Below are 19,316 nucleotides of genomic sequence, written 5' to 3'. Positions count from 1 at the left end.
GAAACCTGACTGCCTGGCAAATTGCCTCCACTTTTCATTCAAAATAGACCTTTGATTGAGGCTATGCCAAAGTCTGTTCTGTGTTCCACATTTAGTGGGGTTTAGAGATGATCTCTTTGGAATAATACGAACAGCACCATTTGCTTAAATATTAATTTGACACTATTCTACGTTTTGTCATTAGTAAAGCATTTGAAAAGATAGTAAGAAGCATCTTTTGTGTGTGGTTCTCAAACAGGGGTCAGTTTAGCCTCCCAGGGGAGTAGGAATATTTTTGGTTTTCCCACCTAGGAGTTGCTGCTGGGATCTAGTGGGTAGAGGTCAGGGGTGCTGCTAAACATCGTACAGAGGACAGGCCAGCATCCCCCACCCTCTCAACAGAGATTTTTCTGGCCCAGAATGTCAGTAGTGCCAGGAAACCCTAGGCGAAATTAATCTGCCTCAAAATCTCTCCTACATTTCTAATCTGAACCTATTTAAAAATATTTCTCCCTTTCAGCACCAGCAGAGTTAACGTGGTGCTGAATTCTGTGGCTTTGTCTCAACTCCTGTGTCTGAGGATGATCAATGCCTGGGATTCTTTACCTGCTGTCAGTTATGGACTTTCCCTTAGCCTCTGGCACCTGAGCCAGGAAATGCTCATGGGAGAGCTTGAACCCTTTCCCACCTCTCTGAAATGTGCCTTTAATTAGATAGAAGGAAATCATCTAATCAAATAAATTTAACACCAGGCCAATGAAGAGATTAAGGAGAAAGAAATAGATGATCTTGCTGGTAAGGAGTAGAAATATTACTTGAATATTTTCGAGGAAATAATTTATTTATGAGGTGGATAGATTCCTCTCTCAAATCATTTAAAACTATGACTATTACATTCCTAAGATTAAGAATCCCCCATTTACCTGCCAAACATTCTAGGTGTTTCCCCTGGCATTCCATCCAGATGCTTTTGTGGTTATTTTGGGTCACATTTCAATCCAACTTCCCAAACCTTGTCTGTATGCGTGCATTAATTAACAAATTAATTTTTTAAATTGTGTTTTTTATGCTCTCTATATTTTAGCACTCTATTAGCCCTTGAGCATTGCAAATGTGAACAGAATATGGTTCTTGTACTTGAGAAACTGATGAAGTCTAGTGGAAGAGAAAGATTTTGAAGTAAATATTTACAATTAATGGGATCAGTGCTATTCAAAGAGAAATGCGAAGCACTCTGGGAACACACAGAGAACAGATTCTGTTTAGGGAACTGAGAAAAATTTTATGCCCTAGGTGACAAATGAGTTGGGTGTTGAAGAATAAGGAGAACATTTTCAGGCAGAGGAGTGAAGAGGCAAGACGATATGAAAGAGTGGGCTTGCAGTACCGTGGCAGGAATGTGATGTGAATGGGGATGGATGGCAGGAGTTGGAGGTGGATTCCATCCTCCAAAATATGGTAATATCCTTGGGGGAAGGAATTCTCCCTTTTCTTTTTTGTATCCCCAATGCCTATAACAGCACCAGGCATATAGCATCTCACCAACATCAGCATCGACGCTGGATAGCAACAAGGGATTGTAGATGGTATGCTTGGAGACTCCAAACAGAGAAATGATGATTAGTGTTAGAGGTACTAGGGGAGGATAGATAAGAATGGAAGTAGGAAGTCTGCTCGTAAGGAAACTCTGATCTGTGCAAGTAGGGATAAGGGTCATGGAGGAAAGAAAGAAGGGAAGAGGAGGGATTGTAGTGGAACTTGGTAGGAAAATCTAACAGAGCTTGGTAAATAAAAGAAATTGAAATGCGATGTAAGGGCTAGTTGGAGGTGTCATCATTCATAGCATATACAGACTATACCAAGGGACATCAAACATTCATAATATCATATTTGAGACAACACCTTTAGAGCCATGGAGAGGGAGTGCTGTGGTTGAGAGATACCAGTGCATCTGTCCACTGTTAATGAATCTGTACACAGAACCACATTCTTACATTTGTTCCTTATGAGTGGTTAAGTGTGATCATCAATACATTACTAAAAAAGCATGTGAGAGTTTTGATATCTCTGCTCCCAGAAGGAAGGCTGTGGGCATTGACTGTGTTAATAGAAAGGAGGATGGATTAATCAGGGTGGTTAATCTAAGGCTCTACCTATTGTTAGCAGGAGTTTAGCTCAGTCTCTGACATCATTGTCTCCACGAGTCCTGCCCTGTTCCCCATCAAGAAGAGTCTGAGTTTTATGGGGTGGGTGAATGGCACTCAGTGATCAAAGCAGAGACATTACATAACTGAGTTGCTTGTTCCTAACATTCAGTGTGTGGTTACTAGAGTTTTCTATGAGCAGTCTAGGCTGGTCTAGTTAATGTTTAACTACTATTTCACTCTAAGAAAGGATTTAAGCCACTTTTGAAATATGATAATAGCAATAACAGCAGTTTAAATGGCAATAATGGGAGAATAAAATGAAGGCAGGAGTAAGTCAACACACAAAGCGTGTATCTCAAAGATTCATCATTGAATACCATAAATGTTGGGGCCCATTTCCAAGATTCCTGGGCTTAGGATGATACTAGTTGTGGCTCTGACCTGGAGCCTGTACCTACTTATGCCCTTGGGACAATTCACCCTTTGCTTATACATGGTCTGGAGGTTGGGATTTGCAGAATTCTGCTAGGTTATCATTTCCTAATGGCTTCCTGTTGGAGGATATGTTGAAGGACAGTAACAGCTAAGAAAGCATAGACACAAAGTGTTCTGGGTCAGTCAACCTAGTTCTGGATCAGAAGCAAACTGTCCCGGTATTCCATATGGCACTGTAGGCAGGAACCAGTTCCTATTTATGGAGAGGCAGTCTTACCCAATCATTAGGAACGTAAGCTATAAGTTAAAGTAAGACAGGTTGAATCCCAGCTGTGCTATGTTCGTTATTTGCTGGGTCACCTTACATAAGACATCTAATTTCACCGGGTCAAGGATAGACAGGCTTTCCAAGTTATTCCTTAACACAGATTTCCAGAAGAGTGCTGTTTAGAGTGAAAACCCTTAAAATGGCTAGTTTTAACACAAATTAATGCCAGAAAGTATATATACCTATCCAGACACCCATCATGCAAAAGTTAGATTATCGATACTGCCCAGAAATGATTAAATGTCATCTAATAAGCATGCCATAGGTAATGGAGACACGATAAGAGCCTTCATCAATCAGTTTTACCTTAGAAATGTTAACTCTTGGCCTGATGTAAGACTAATCGTTCTCAGAAAACTTAGGTAAAAGGATTAACTGGAGAAAGAAATGAATTAGGGATGGGAGTAAAGAGGAAGGCAGAATAGTTGAGGACCCTGAGCCTCCCCTTCCTACTTCTTGGCACACAGGAAGGCAGATGCAAGTGGAAGGTGAGGAATTGCATTTTATTCAGTCTGAGGAAATTATTTCCTTTTGAGCATTTTCTGAGAAGGAAAAACAATGAATGTAGCTTCAACCTCTTTTTACTATGAGTGTTAGTGACCCTGGGCTAATACTTTAAAAATATGCTAGACCATTATATTTTATTCCTTATCAATGATGGTGTACAAAGAGCAGCTCATTTTCCCAAAACATTATTTCTTTAGGGTGCACTTAGACCTAGGAGATTAGTACTCACTTTTGAGTTTTCAGAACAGATTTTCTCGAGTCTTCATTGAAAGCTAGGGTTTGTTGAAAGAGAAAATGATTATCTAAATCCCATTCATATACCATGTGAATGGACAAGACAGTGAAAAAGGAGCAAATAAAAAGTTTAAAGATATGTCCTATTAGATGAAAATGGTAGAAAGTTGTTCTACATGGAAATGAGGAGCCAAACCAAAGGCAGCAAGAATTAGGGGTGAAATGCTCATGGTGCCATTCAAAGGGACCCAGGGACTCTGTACCTGGAGGAAGGTGGGGGCAAATAGGGAAGTAAGACTGAGGAGGGAGGTCAAGGTAAAGGATCGAGGGGAAAGAGGGCAGTGATGTTCTACCTCTGTGCCCTTCTTCCTTGTGGATTTCTGGGGGACTATCTAGCAGAATGCCAGACTAAGATGAGGATATGAGAGTTGATGGTACAAATGGGTTTGCATAAGTAAGGTAGAGAGAATTTGAGCTAGTCCCCATGACCTGTGTGTGGTCTCTCAGAGATCCTTATCTGAGATCCTCTGGGGCAAGGGGCCAGTAAGGTGGTGGAGAACTAAAATTCCGTGTCTTCAATAAATATAAATAGTATGAGTTCCAAACAAGTGTTGGTGACATAACCTAGATCATCTGAACTGACTTCTTTCCAGGCTATTATAAGGATTAGCTTAGACACTGTGTATTTATGTGTCAGGATCACTTTGGATCCCGTACAGCTCTAGAATAGAGCAAGTAGTCAATAAATGGCATCTAACCTTATAGTTACTAATGGAAGATAGGCATTGGTTTGCAGGTAGTGATTGATTTTGAAAGTACCAGTGTAGTTACTCTGGAGGTTTCATCCAAAAAAGTCTGAAAGATATTAAGAGTTATTAGGTTAAGAGTAATTCTGGCTCAGTTGGCCACTGGTGAATAAGAGGTAGGGGTGTGAGAGAGGGTCTGTATGGGATAAAGGTAGTGATGTCTTCATGAGTGCAGCCACAAGAGTAAACATGGCATCATATCCAGAGACAGGCCAGACTAGTATAACCTCATGGGCCTAACACACCCTGGACTGGCCTCAGCTTATCATATCATTGCATGTTGGGGATTGGCGGGATCACACTTTGGGAAAAAGACTGGGGTCGGGGGGATGGACAGATGAAGTTAATTCACTTGCAGGGAGGGATTTGTGGGTCAAAAGAGCATGCTAGATAGAGTGAGGATAAGACTGTTTTTGAGGGGAGAGATCATGTTTACTCAGTCTTGTGACCCCCAAAAGCTCACACAGTCCCTGTACATATTAGGTACCCATTGGGCCCTCAATTCATGATCAGAATGGCTGTCGACAATGGCAAATGGGCCCCAACCAGTGGAGCAGGGCAGAAGGTGGTTCGGTGATCTGAGCTGTGGTGTCTGTTAAAACCTTATGGAATGGGGCATAACCAGAGGATTTCAACTTTAAAACAAGGGTCAGGAGACCGAATGCAGGCTCCAGCTCTTTGTCATTATGTGATGTGCCATGTATGTGCTGCATGAATAAGGAACTTGAAGAATGTTGGGGACTTTCCACCAAAATTCAGCAGTAATCTGCAATGGTTTTCTTGCAAGAGGGTCCAGTTCTGCAGAATAAAGTTCTGACATCTGACCCTCTGAGCTAACAGATGTGATTTTAAAACAAACTTAGGGATTTCAGAGTCTCACTGAGAATGAAAGAAGAAAGCCTCTAAAGTGAAAGACTCATTCCTAGCACATGAGTCCTCTCACCGTCTGTTTGATGCACTCTGGCACTGGAGGTGGGGGGTCCACAACAAATGTTAGCTGACTCTCAATTATTTAATAGATAATTCTGTAGTCCCTGGTGTGTGTCAGGTGCAATCATACTCCCTTCAGCAAGGCGTTTGGGTCCAGTGGAGGAGAAGGGCAAAGAAAAGATAAAGTTTGTGTGACATGGTACATGTTACGACAGAGAAAATAAACAGGATTTTGATGACAGCAGAGGTCCTCTTCCGTATCAGACACCATCATAGGATGGCTTGTGGCTGAATGCCACCTACACGCATCTCTTATTTGAGTCTCCCAGTGTCGGCCAGCTCAGCATGAAAAAATAATTCTTTTTAATCTATGGCTGGCATTGCAAATTAGTTTTGTGTTCCTGTGAAAATCTGAATTACTGAATTTTATCAAAAATTCAGAAGTTCCAGGAACCCTGGGCCCAATTTCCACATGGTAAATGAGTTGGGAGCTGAACTATGAAGGCTCCACTCAGATGGGGCCCATTCTTGGCCAGCCCCTCCACAGTGTGGCTACTGTTGGCGGCCACTGACAATCAGGCTTCCAGTGCTCTTTCCTTGTGGTAAAGTTACAGAAGAGTTGAAATATTTCCTTTACCCATCTCCATCTAAACTGGAACAATGAGAGATACATTGAGAGGGTACTACATTGCAGGCAAGAAAAGGAGAGAGCAAATTTCTTTGCACACTCCTAGGTGGGGAAACCAACTGTGTCTGTGCAAAGAGATGTTATGGAAGACATTCTTGGGAAATAATCACACCAAGAACCATGGGCTGAACCAAAAGTAAAATTACTAGAATTTGAACAGGTTTTGCATTTGAACAAAAATAAGGATGCTGTAAAATTCAGTAAGAATGGAAAAATTTCCTTGGCAATGAAGTTTTTAAAGGGGGCAAGTTTATACCAGAGGTATGGTGGAAATCTTGCATCAGGAACAAATGTAAACATGGATAACTAGAAATATTGGCACTAGTGTGTTGAATGTTTGAAGACCCAGGACCAACTTCATAGGCACAGCTCCATGCTTAGAGTTGAATGTTCTATGGCTTGTGTCTTAAGATTCTGCATAACTTCATCTTTGAACCTGTGATTGGTAAATGAAGTCTGGTGCACCAATGAAGGATGCATCAGGTTTCAAGCCTCAACTCATATGCAGTCCTATCTTCAGGGCCTCACTGCTTCTGTCGCTGGGAAGGATATTTGGTCACTTACTTCCCCACCTCGTGGTGCCCCAGACCTTGTCTGGCACCCCTCTTATCCCTACCTCATGACTATTGCCACCAGCTACCTCTAGTAGGAACCTAGGCACAGATGCAGGGAAGGTCAGGTTGGATATGCATGTCTTATGGCATCTTGGATCAGGGCATGGTGGTAGCTATCTCCACCCTGAGCTGGCAGTGCCAAGGTGGTTTGGTGGGTGAGTTGGCAAGAGTTAGGCTCTTATCTACCCCCCAGCCTGGGTACCTGGTATGTTGTGGCTTAGAGATTGAAATAGCCCTGATGATTGCCCATTTTCCAAGAGTTGGAATGGTAGGCTCTGGTAAGAGAAGGTACATGGCTCAGCTTCCTCCTTCATGGTGGGGGAACGGTGTGCTAGTCCAGCAGCTTACGGGAGGAAGATCTTGGCAATTGGTCGAACATACACATGGAGTCATGAGGAGGAAGAGTCTATTTTGATTCCCCCACTTTACCCTGTTGAAGTCAAGGTGAGGGAGAGAGTTCCACCTTGGGATTGTGGGGCTGGATGAACACATGACACTGGGCAGATGAGACAGACAGCAGTTTATTAATCACATATATTCATAGCTCTAGGCAAGAAGAAATCACATGCCACCCAGGGCCACTCAGAGGTTGTATGTAGGAACAGAATGAACAAGCAGAGGCTCAGGGAGGTAGGCTTCAGAGTAACAAAATGTAGAGATAACCCCTGGTTACCGCTGGAGAATGGGATCGGCTTATTTGAACATTTCGGCGGGCTGGCAGGAAATGAGATCTGCTACTTAGGAATAAACAGGCACTATGCCTGGCCCCATTATAAATTCTTTGGGCAGAAGACCTTATTTGCAGGGTTGGAGGGGAGAGGAACCTGTGGTCAGGCCATCTGAGGCCCTCCTGGCTTCAGATGTCAAGGCAGCATATGGCACAGAGTCTTGATGTGAAGTCTCACGCACCACAGGGTCTGTACTCACTGCATGAGTATCCCTGTGTTGAAGAAATGCAACACTAAATAACATAGAAAACATCTTGAGGAATAGAAGGAATCTGGGGGTGGCGAAGAGACACAGAGAGACTGGGGAAGAAGGAAAGCCTTTATATTTTAATGGCTTCAATACTACTTTTTTTCTGCTTTATGAATGAAGGGGCTGGTGTTTGTATTTTGCACTGGACTCCACAAATTATGTAGCCTGTCTGGCTGAGAATTTAAAGGATAGGTTGTATAAACTGGTTTACCTGGAAAACGCATGTCAACTTATTTTGTTATGTGTTTGACCCGGCCAGTATTGAGCTCGGGGCCATAACACCTAGGATGAATCTTGAAATGAACCATGAGACCTTCGGTCATGGTCTCCAGTGATGCATTTACTGTCTATGAAACCCCAGAAGCCAGATAATCCTCAACGTCCCCTGTAGTACAGTGATGCTCTACTGCTCTTCTCAACAATTATTCCAATTCTCTGTATGATCGTTAACATGTAAATATGAGTCGTAAAGCACTGAAATGGTTCCTTGATTATGGCTTTTTCAGCTATTAATTCTTGCTGTGGACCATCTGAACATAAACCTGCTCTTTTTTTTTTTTTTTCCAGGATCTGATAACCTGGTCCAGTGAGTCTTAACCTGGTTGCCCGTGCATTTGTTTAAAGTCCTCGTGTTGCCTTCACTGATTATTGACTTTTATTATTTAAAAGCTAAGAAAAAAACAACTAATTGAACACATTGTGAAATATTTTCCCTCTTGCTAAGAAAAAATGTTGGTTGCTGGCTGGGGGCTTGTATTCAGGGGAATCCTGGAGCGGCTGAGCAGGCTTTGTTTGGCTGTGTATACTGTGTCCTATACTTGCATTATGGAGCTTCTTGATTTTACTAGTACGGAGAGCTGTGTTGCTTTCTACTTACGAGTTGGAAGTGTTCCTCATATTAATTAAAGAGGGGAAGAAGTTAGAGATGTCTAAATAAAGTCTTAATGATTCATTGTTATGGGGAGAATATTAATCAGATTTATTAAATTTCCCTCCAGCCCCTTTTAATAAAAATAATTTTATTGCTTTCGAGTACAAAGAACATTTCTAATCAACTGCTAAAAATAAAAAAAAAAAGTTGGTACTGCCAAAGAGAAGTCCTACTGGGGCTAGTTAAAGAATAAAAGAGGTTTATTTATAATTAAAATTGTTCCTCAGAGGCAAATTAACATGTGTGTTCTTAACCAAATTTCTCTATGCATGTATATGTGTGTGCATGCGAGCAGGTTGAATAACTACTATATTTGCTTACAGTATTGAATTGCAGTGGGAATCTTCTACTTGATAAGCAGAGGCAAAATCCACCCTAGCTTAGGAGCACATTTTCTAAAGTATAAGTAAGTCAGATCATAGAGTGTTCCCAGTAAATATCATTCCTCTTCCCCATTGGAGTTTTGAACCAACTGAGAAATAAGCTAAAGGAAGAAGGTAGGTGGAAAACAAAATATTACCCTTATAGGGGTATTATTTCAAAGCGGTGACTATGAAATGTGGCTTGAGAATGAGAGCCAAATGGACCTCTCAGTTGCAAACCTCTGGTGCTGGTAAAGCTCAACATTACAGGCATGGGTAGTTGTAGATGGGGCTGTCCTTTCCATATTGGGAAGTCAATGCTGAAGTTATCAAGGAAAGTGGAAGTTCTGGAAAGTGGGAATACAGTTCTGTTGAGATATGTAGAGAGGGGAAGAGGTAGGTGAGGAGGAAGTAGATAGAGCACAGGATCTAAAGCCAGATGAGCCAAGGATAGGATCCTAGCTCTATTATTTACTGACGAGTGAACTGCACTTACTCTTTCTGGGCATCTGTTTCCTCCTTTTAAAAAGTAATGCCTACTTTGCATGATGATTGTGAAGATTGGCCTGGTATCTAAACATGTCTACTGAGAGCCAGGACTAAAGAAGGCACTCAAGAAGTGGTAATGAGGGGCCCCTGGGTGCTCAGAGGTTGAGTGTCTGCCTTTGGCTGAGGTGTGATCCTGGGGTCCTGGGATCAAGTCCTGCATGAGCCTGCTTCTCCCTCTGCCTGTGTCTCTGCCTCTCTCTCTGTGTCTTTCATGAATGAATGAATGAATGAATAAATAAATAAATAAAATCTTCAGGGGGAAAAAAAGAAGCGATAGTGATTGTTTTAGGATTGGAGGGTGTGATAAAAATAGAGTATTCAGAATTGAAGTGACGAGGGTCTACCAAGGAAATGTGACTTATAGGATTAGTGGGAAGAAGCAATGAATTCATGTCCCTGTGTTTGAACAATTTCACAGGTGTTGTCAACAAGGAGAGGATCTATTTGTCAGCTATTAGGAATGTGTAGAGTGGGAAGGAAGAGGAAGTGGGCGGGAGGAGACTTTTCAGATCTTTCCTTAGGGAAGCATCATTATTAAAGTCATTTGATAAATGTCCGATGGGCCAAGATCTATGATAAGACTAGTATGATAAATAATGTACAAATGCTTCTTTCCATAGGTTTGTTAGTTCACTGTCCTGTCCATGAGTTACGTACTTTGATTAACCAGAATGGGTAAACATGACATGCACATAGCGATTTGATGTAATGTGTTTCATATCTTCCACGCAGAAGGAGAAGAATGCTAGGCCAAAACCTTTTGCCAAACAGACTCTAGGATATTGTTTTAGTGACATTGTATGTTAGGACTCAGTTTCTGTCTCTACTTATAACAGAGATCTCTGTTTAGCATCCACATAAATTAGAAGTCTCATGGGGATAGGCGTCTCGTGGGGATAGACCAATGTTTTGTGGTATATTCCAGTGTTACCTCTGGGTGTACTGGAGCAAGAAACTTCCAGTGTAATTGTGGGGTCTGTGGTGTCCTCAGTAAATCCATTTATGACAATTGCATAGGATAGATTAAGAATAGCATGAGAAATATTTAAGGGATGTTTTAATGGAAGGGAAGCATCCCTATATTTATAAATAAAACCTCAGGGGAGTTAACAGTTTTTCAAAATTCTTATACTTTTTAAAAAACAATTCAGAACATTTAGAGACATTGATTTCTCTAGTTCCCTTCTCTCTCTCAAAATGGATTTAACTTTCTCCCATCCATCAGAAACGTCAATATTCTGCCCAGAAAAGGGGACAAATAGTTTATATTATTCCCTGAAGGATCTAGTTATTTCTGATCACTCAGAAATAAAAGTAGAAATAGTGTTTTAAAGAAATTTCTTAGATTAACCTCACACTAGGGCTTTGGCGTTTTGCCATGATGGCTGAGTGAGAGATGAGTCATATTGAAAACATAGAAATTCAGGTTCTGGAAATCTCAGTGTAGTGATCCCTTCTAACTCCAGATTATGTTGGGAGACTCTGAGACAATCTTGCCTCATCAGGCCAAGACCTTGAGCATTCTTGTGTCAATTCCTTCCTTATTTGCTAGCATAGGGACTCAGTGATACTGTCACTAAAATAGCATGCGAGAACAGGCTTGAGTCATTCTGTGGAGTAAAATTTACTCATTTGATATTCTCTATGGCTTGGAAAGGGAAGAAAAGTATGAGATATTCTCCTTATGTATTGAGAATATACATGTATACTTGCCTTGTTTTTAGATTTTTTATTATAGAAAATTTCATTTGTATATAAAAATAAGGAAGATGGGATCCCTGGGTGGCGCAGCGGTTTGGCGCCTGCCTTTGCCCCAGGGCGTGATCCTGGAGACCCGGGATCGAATCCCACATCGGGCTCCCGGTGCATGGAGCCTGCTTCTCCCTCTGCCTGTGTCTCTGCCTCTCTCTCTCTCTGTATCTGTCATAAATAAAAAAAAAATTATATAAAAAAAAAATAAGGAAGATCACTTTCTCCTCCAAAGCCACCAGGTACCTATCACCAAGGTTTACCAGTGATTAACTCTTCGGTAATCTTGTTTTATGTACCCTCACCTACCCATTCCTCCTTTACCCCATCTGGATTATTTTAAAGAAAATCTCAGGCTTCACATATTTTTATCTCAGTGTGTATTTCCAAAAGAAAAAGGCTTTAAAATATGCAACCACATGCCATTAGCTGCTAACAAAATTTACAGCAACTTCTTAGTATTAACAATTATCTGTTAGCATTCATACTTTCCTGTATATGTGTATGTGTGTATATGTGTATCTATTTTCTATCCATCTATCTATCATCTATCTATCTATCTGTATGTTTTAGTAGGCTCCACGACCAACATGGAGCTTGAATTCACCACTCTGAGCCGACTGAGCCAGCCCGGAACACCTTCCTTGTGTATTTGATGTATCATGTATTATAATGGGCTTTTTATAATAAGGATATACATGATTTTTATAGTGTCATTGTTAATATGTTTGTTAAGTATGTTTTAATCTATTGAAAACTCCATTATTTTTAATCTTTTTCAGGCTTTATTAGGTATGATTAATTGCAAATTGTATTATAATACAATACAAGCTGTACATACATTTTGAAAGATGTTTATAGCTATGAAATATCATCGCCACAATCAAGATTATGAACATATCCATCACTAGCCAAAGTTTCCTAGAGCCTTTGGCAATCCCCTTCCCTGCATATCCTCTACTGCTATCCTAGGAAGGGCACTGATCTGCTTTCAGTCTCAATAGATGCGCTAGCATTCTCTATAATTTTATATAAATGAAGTCAAACTGTATGTACTTTTTGTTTTGTTGAGATAAAATTCACATAACATCAAATGAACCATTTTAAAGTGGACAATTCAACGGGATTTAGTACATTCAGTGTTGTGCAACCAAAACGTGTATCTAGCTCTAAAACATTTTGATTGCTGCTCCCCACCCCTGACTCCACACTTCCCTTTCCCTTCTTTTCCCAGACCCCGGTAACCATTAATCTGCTTTCTCTCTCTATGGATTTACCTGTGCTTAGTATTTCATATAAAATGAGTCATACGCTATGTGGCATTTTGTGTATGCTTCTTTCTCTTAGAATATTGTTTTCAAGGTATATGCATGTTGCAGCTGGTAGAAGTAATACATTCCCTTTTGTGTTTGGATAATATTCCACTGTAGATTTGGATTATTCCAAATCCACATGTAATATTCCACATGCGGATTGGTTTATTCATTCATCTGTTGATGCACATTTGGATGGTTTCTACCTTTTGGCTCTTCTGATAGTTCTGCTATGGAATATTCATGGACATGCTTTTGTTTGAATACCTGTTTTCAATATTTTGGGGCATATATTTTAGAGTACAATTGCTGGGTCATATTGTAATTCTGTGCTTAGCGGTTTTCCATAGTGGCTGCATCATTTTACATTCTCATCAGCAATGTAGGAGTATTCCAATTTCTCCACATCCTCTAATAACACCTGCTATTTTCCACTAAAAAATTATAGCCATCCTAGTGGTGTGAATTGGTATTTATTTCATTGTGGTCTTGATTTGCATTTCCCCGATGAGTAATGATGTAAAGCCACAATGACATAATGCTGTGACCTTAACAATACATTTTCATATGTTGTTGGCATTTGTATATCTTCAGAGAAATGTCTGTTCAAATCCTTTGCCCATTTTCTGATGGGTTGTATGTCTTTGTTGTTGAGTTGTAGTGTTCTGTCTATATTCTGGATTATAGACCCATATCAGATACATGGCTTGCAAATATTTTCCCTTATTCTGTAGGTTGTCTTTTCACTTCTTTAATAGTGTTCTTTGATGAACAAAAGTTTTTAATTTATTTATTTTTTGTTTTTTAATTTTTTTAGAAGATTTTATTTATTTATTCATGAGAGACACACACACACACAGAGGCAGAGACACAACACAGGCAGAGGGAGAAGCGGGCTCCATGCAGGGAGCCCGACGTGGGACTCAATCCCGGGACTCCAGGATCATGCCCTGGGCCGAAGGCAGGTGCTAAACCGCTGAGCCACCTGGGCTGCCCAAAAGTTTTTAATTTAGATCAAACATAATTTATCTATTTTTCCTTTTATTGCTTTGTACTTTTCATTGCCTAGTCCAAGGTCATGAAGGTTTACCTCTATTTTCTCTTAAGAATGTTATAATTTCATCTCTTACATCTGTGTCTTTGATCCATTTCAAGTTTACTTTTATATGTGGAATGAGGTAGGAGTTTGACTTCATTCTTTTGCATATGAGTATCCAGTTGTCCCATCCCTATTTGTTGAAAAGACTGTCTATTCCCCATTGAATGCTCTTGGCACACTTGACAAAAATCAATTGAACATAGATGCATGGGTTTATTTCTGGACGCTTAATGCTATTCTATCTATTTCTCTATCTTTATACCATTACTATTTTAATTATTGTGTCTTTAGCATAAAATTCGAGGTCAGGAAATGTGAATCTTCAAATTCTTTTCCTTTTTCAAGCTAGCTGTTGTGACTAATTGGGATCACTTGGAACACCAGGTGAATTTTACTGTTATTTTTTTAATTTCTGCAAAAAATTTGACTGGAATTTTGATAGTATGCCTTGAATCTGTGTACTATCCTTGACTTGTTTCTTCCCCTCAGCATGATTATATTGAGAGTCATCCAAGCTGTATAAAGTTCTTTCTTATTGTTAAGTGGTATTCTATTATATGGATATACCACAATTTGTTTATCCATTCATCTGTTCATAGCCATTTAGTTTATTTCTAGTTTTTGGCTATTAAAAATGTAGCTGCTGTGAACATTTATTTACAAGTCTTTATAAAGACATATAGTTTTACTTTTGGGGGGGAAATACCTATGAGTGAAATGGCTCAGTCTTACAGTAGGTTTATATTTAAACTATTTTTCAAAGTGGTTGTAATATTTTATGTTCCTACCAGCAGTATATAGAATGAAAGTTCCAGTTGCTTCATATTCTTGCAAACACTTTGTACGTTCAGTAATTTTAAGCTGACATGTTCTAAATAACATCATATTGTGGCTTTAATTTGCATTTATCTAATAATTAGTGGTGTTAAGCATCTTTGCACATGCTTATCACCTGTATATCTTCTTTGGTGAAAGGACTAGTCAAATTTTCCATACACTTAAAATTTTTTTTCCTTATAACTACATTTTGAGAGTTCTTTGTACATTCTGGACATGCCTTTGATCAGCTATGTGATTCGCAAATGTATTCTCCCACTCTGGCTTATTTTTACTTTTTTAGTGGTATCTTTTGAAGAGTAGAGGTTCTGAATTTTTATGGGGCCCAATTTTTTTTTAATCATGCTTTTGATATATCTGAGAAATCTTTGCCTGGCCTAAGATTACATATGCTTTCTCCTATCTTTTAAATGGTTTATATTTTTAGATTTTATATTGAGATCTGTGAATCATCTTAAGTTCATTTTTCTTTGTGAATAAAGCACAGATTGAAAGTCTTTTCCTCTCTTTTTACGTGTAAATATCCAATTGTTAATGTGTCATTTCTTGAAAAGACTACCGTTTCTCCAATGAATTGTCTTTGTACTTTTGTTGAAAATCAGTTATCCATGTAAGTGTGAAGTTAGCCTGCATTTTCTACTATGTTTCATCCATCTATTTGTCTATCTCTAGCCAGTATTAAACATATGATGCCTTTTTAGTAAGGATTTAAATCACATTGGGATAGTGTTTCAACTATGTTTTCCTTTTTCCAAGCTGTTTTGGCTGTTCTAGGTTGTTTGTCTAATAAATTTCCTGTGAATTGGCCTTATATACATTTTAGAGTCAGCTTATCATTTCTTTATAAAAATATTCTTGATATATTTCTCCATTTACTCACATCTTTTCTAAATTCTTTTAGTAGTGTTTTGGGGTTTCCAGTATAGAAGTTTTTTATATATGTTTTGTTAAACTTATCTCTAAGTGTTTCATATATACTCATGTTGTAAAAATGGTAATATTAAAAATATTTTAAATATCTAATTACTTGTTGCCATATGGAGAAATGCAACTGGTGATTTTTATATATTGACCCTGTATCCTACAAATTTACTAAACTCACTTATTAGTTTTACATGCTCTTTTGTCGATTTCATAGGATTTTATTCATACAGAATCATGTTATCTTTAAATGAAGGCAGTTTTATATTTTCCATTCCAGTTTTGATGTCATTTATGTATCATGTATGTATGAATTTATTTATTTATGTACCCTTATTACATAGGCTATAATCTCTACTGTATCATTAAATAGAAGTGATGAGAGTGGGCATACTTACCTTATTTCAGGTGTTAGGCTAAAGTATTCAGTCTTGCAGAGCCTGTTCCATGCATCATAAAATGAGTAGTAACATCTCTTGCTTCTATTCATTAGATGCCAATATTCCCCAACTGCATTATAACAACCAAAAATGTATTCAGAAATGTCCGGATGACCCTTGCTGGGAAAATAGTTCCTGGTTGAGAACCATTGATATGGGGCTCTTTCGGCTATTTATTTATTTATTATTTAATTTTGAAGTGAGCTTATATAGTTTGTTTTTCAAAGCTTTTTTTTTTCATTTTTATGTGAGTTGTTGAATTTATTGTTATATAATTATTCATAATATTTTCTTATCATCCTTTTGTTATCTTTATGATTTGTATTTATATCAACCCTCTCATTCATGAGTTTGGTACTTTATGTCTTGTTTCTTATTCCTAAACACTCTGGCTAGAGCTCTGGTTCTTGACCGGTGGAACTGTTGCCAGAGATCCAACAACGTGGGTACTAGAAGTGCTCACTTCTATTGAGTTGGTTATTATTTCTATGCTAGAGTTAAGAAATACGTTTTTAAAGATAAAATAATACATTTATTCTAATATTTCAATTTAAATTTAGAAATGGAACTTTTTAACTTAGTTTCATCAACTTACATCTGCATCTCTTTTCTCCATGTCAAAAACCTTGATTCTCAATGGCACTAAAATTGTAGATTTAGGGCAGTCCCCGTGGCGCAGCGTTTTAGCGCTACCTGCAGCCTGGGATGTGATCCTGGAGACCTAAGATCGAGCCCCATGTCGGGCTCCCTGCATGGGGCTTGCTTCTCCCTCTGCCTGTGTCTCTGCCTCTCTCTCTCTCTCTCTCTGTGTATCTCTATGAATAAATAAAAATAAAATCTTAAAAAAAATAAAATTGTAGATTTATTCCACAATATATGCAAAGGAATCTCAGAATAGTGGTATCACTATTATCAACACTGAAATTGCTGTGTTTCAATGTCAGTTGAATAGTTCTTTGCATGGTTATGTCCTCAACTGAATACACAGTTTGATACATTTATTTCATTTTGTTTTCAATTTCCAGGAAATAGTTTTTGAATTTAATTTGATTTTATAATGATATAAAATTTTGTTATGATTTCAATATCCAATCAGTAAATATTCTGAGAAGTGTGGCTTTTATCTTTATTTTTTACATTCCTCCTTCTCCCATTGGTAATATTTAGCAATTTTTATGTTACTGTTCCAGCAGTGAATGAATATATGTACACATATATATTTATGTATATACACACACACGTATATGAAAAAATATATATTCCTCATTCTTAGATACGTGATAGACACACACTACCCATACTTTTTCCCACTTTGCGTATTTTGCTTTCTACTATATTTATTACATCCTGGAATTATTCCATGTAATATATGGAAATACACCTTATTCCCTTTGATGGTTTCATATTACTTCATTGTTTTGATTTATCATAATTTTTCAGCCAGTTCCCTATTGATGCACATTTGGGATTGTGAGTCTTTGGTTATTAAATTTGTGCTTCAATGAATATGCTTGCACATGCATCATTATATATATATATATATTTGACAGTGTATTTTTGGGATAGATTCCAGAAATAGTACCTCAGGATACGAGAGTTAATTTATATATAGTTTCATTTGATGTTAATCAAATTCCTCTCCATAGGTATCACAGTATTTTTAAACTTTCTTAGCAATATATGATTAGGACTGTTTTCCCATTTCTTTCATCCAAAATAAAAATTTGTGGTCAAACTTTTGGATAGTCACCAATTTTATCTCAGTGAAATCTTAGTATGCCTTACTTTGAGTAAGGCATCAGCCAGAGTCCAATTTAAAAATCAGAACCACTAGGAAAGATTTATAATAAACCACAATTTGACGTATCTGACCTTATGCAATTGTGAGAGCTGGTTAGGCAATTTATATATGGCTGCTGCTTCTGTGTGTGATGCTGGAGCCTGGAGTCAGCAGGTCAGGGAGTTTAGAAAATAAAGAATGTGTAGTAGGGAAGCGAAGATCAGCAGGAACCTGGGAGGCTGAGCCAGAATCTATGAGCGCTGATTCGAAGCTGAATTAGTTCTTCTAAGCCTCTGACTTCAGTGGTGAGTTAGCTGTAGGAAGAACTACTTCCCTTTGATACAGAGCTAAAAGGCACTTGGTCCAGGAGAATGAGAAGCTGAAGGTGGGGATCTGGTAGGAGTAGGAATGGCTGCAGGCTCTCTGTAAACCTCCCACAAGGTAAGTAAGCCGATAGACAATATGAGAGCAGCAGCCCTGCCTGGTGCCGTACCCTAACCTTCTGGGTACAGAAGGAACATGGCTCCTGCTTGTCTTCCCTCCTGCAAGTCCCAGGAACCGTCGTGTCTCTTCTGATGCGCAATGACCTGGAGCTACATAGTGAAGGGAATCTTGGGACACCTTGCTCAGCCTTATCTAAATTAGCATAAGACACATCCACCACAAGCAAGGTTGAGGAACTTTCTGTGCAGGACAGGACCTCTTGCCTTTTTTTTTTTTGAATCCATGTACTGTCTCTTATTGTCTCTCTTATCTCTAATCCATTTCATAAAAATAAAGCTATTGGTTTTTTTCTTGCCAACTTTAGAAGCCCTTAATATATTTGGGATAATAATGCTTTATTCATCTGTAATATAAGCTGCAATGCCTACTTTTTCAAATGCCTTGCACAAGGGAAACCAAGAAGCCAACTTCTTTGTGTCTCCAATAAAAGAACAACCAAAACTGAATTCAATCACCATTCATCACCTTGATTATTAAATAAGCACTAAGCTTTCTTCTATGAAGAAGACAAATGACTAGCTTGTTTTTATAAAGAGTTGATTATGGATTGAACAGCAATTTGTGTATTTCTAACATCAGGTTAGGATGGGGATAGATTGTGAATGTTGATTGGTCCTTTCAAATAGTTCAAGAATGAAGACTGCATGCCAGTAGAAGGCAAAAGACTAATGTGGGCAAAATAAGAGTGTCATTTTACTGTTATGACAGAAATAACAGAAAATAATAATAATTTGCTAAAAATTTCTGTCTCCCAACATCTATCTCATTCAACAGAGTCTTGTAGAAATCCCTCTGCGTGAATTGTTTTGGCTTCAATTCATTCATCACAATGGCTGTGTAATCCTCTATGACACAAGAACTGTGATTAATTCAGCTGTTTTCTTATGGATGGTCCTTGACTTTGTTTCAATTCCTTTGCCACTATGTGTGTGTTTAGTTGGGTAAACACATTGGTGCCTTGCTTTTTCTAAAAGAGACAACCTGGACTGGGATCAGTAGTTAAAAGAGAAAAAGGTTTTTTTGTTGTTATTGTTTGTTTGTTTAGTCTAATAGACTTTTCTTGGTTACTTTTCCAAAAAGTCTCATGAGGTATATTTCAGCCTGCAGAGTATGAGAGCATGGTCCCCTCCATTTTGTCACCAGCAGTAAACATTAACTTTGTAAAAATAAATTTTGCCAATCTGA

Source organism: Canis aureus, chromosome 2 (genome assembly GCF_053574225.1).
Source record: "Canis aureus isolate CA01 chromosome 2, VMU_Caureus_v.1.0, whole genome shotgun sequence".
NCBI classification, from domain to species: Eukaryota; Metazoa; Chordata; class Mammalia; order Carnivora; family Canidae; genus Canis; species Canis aureus.
This window is presented reverse-complemented; position numbering follows the sequence as displayed.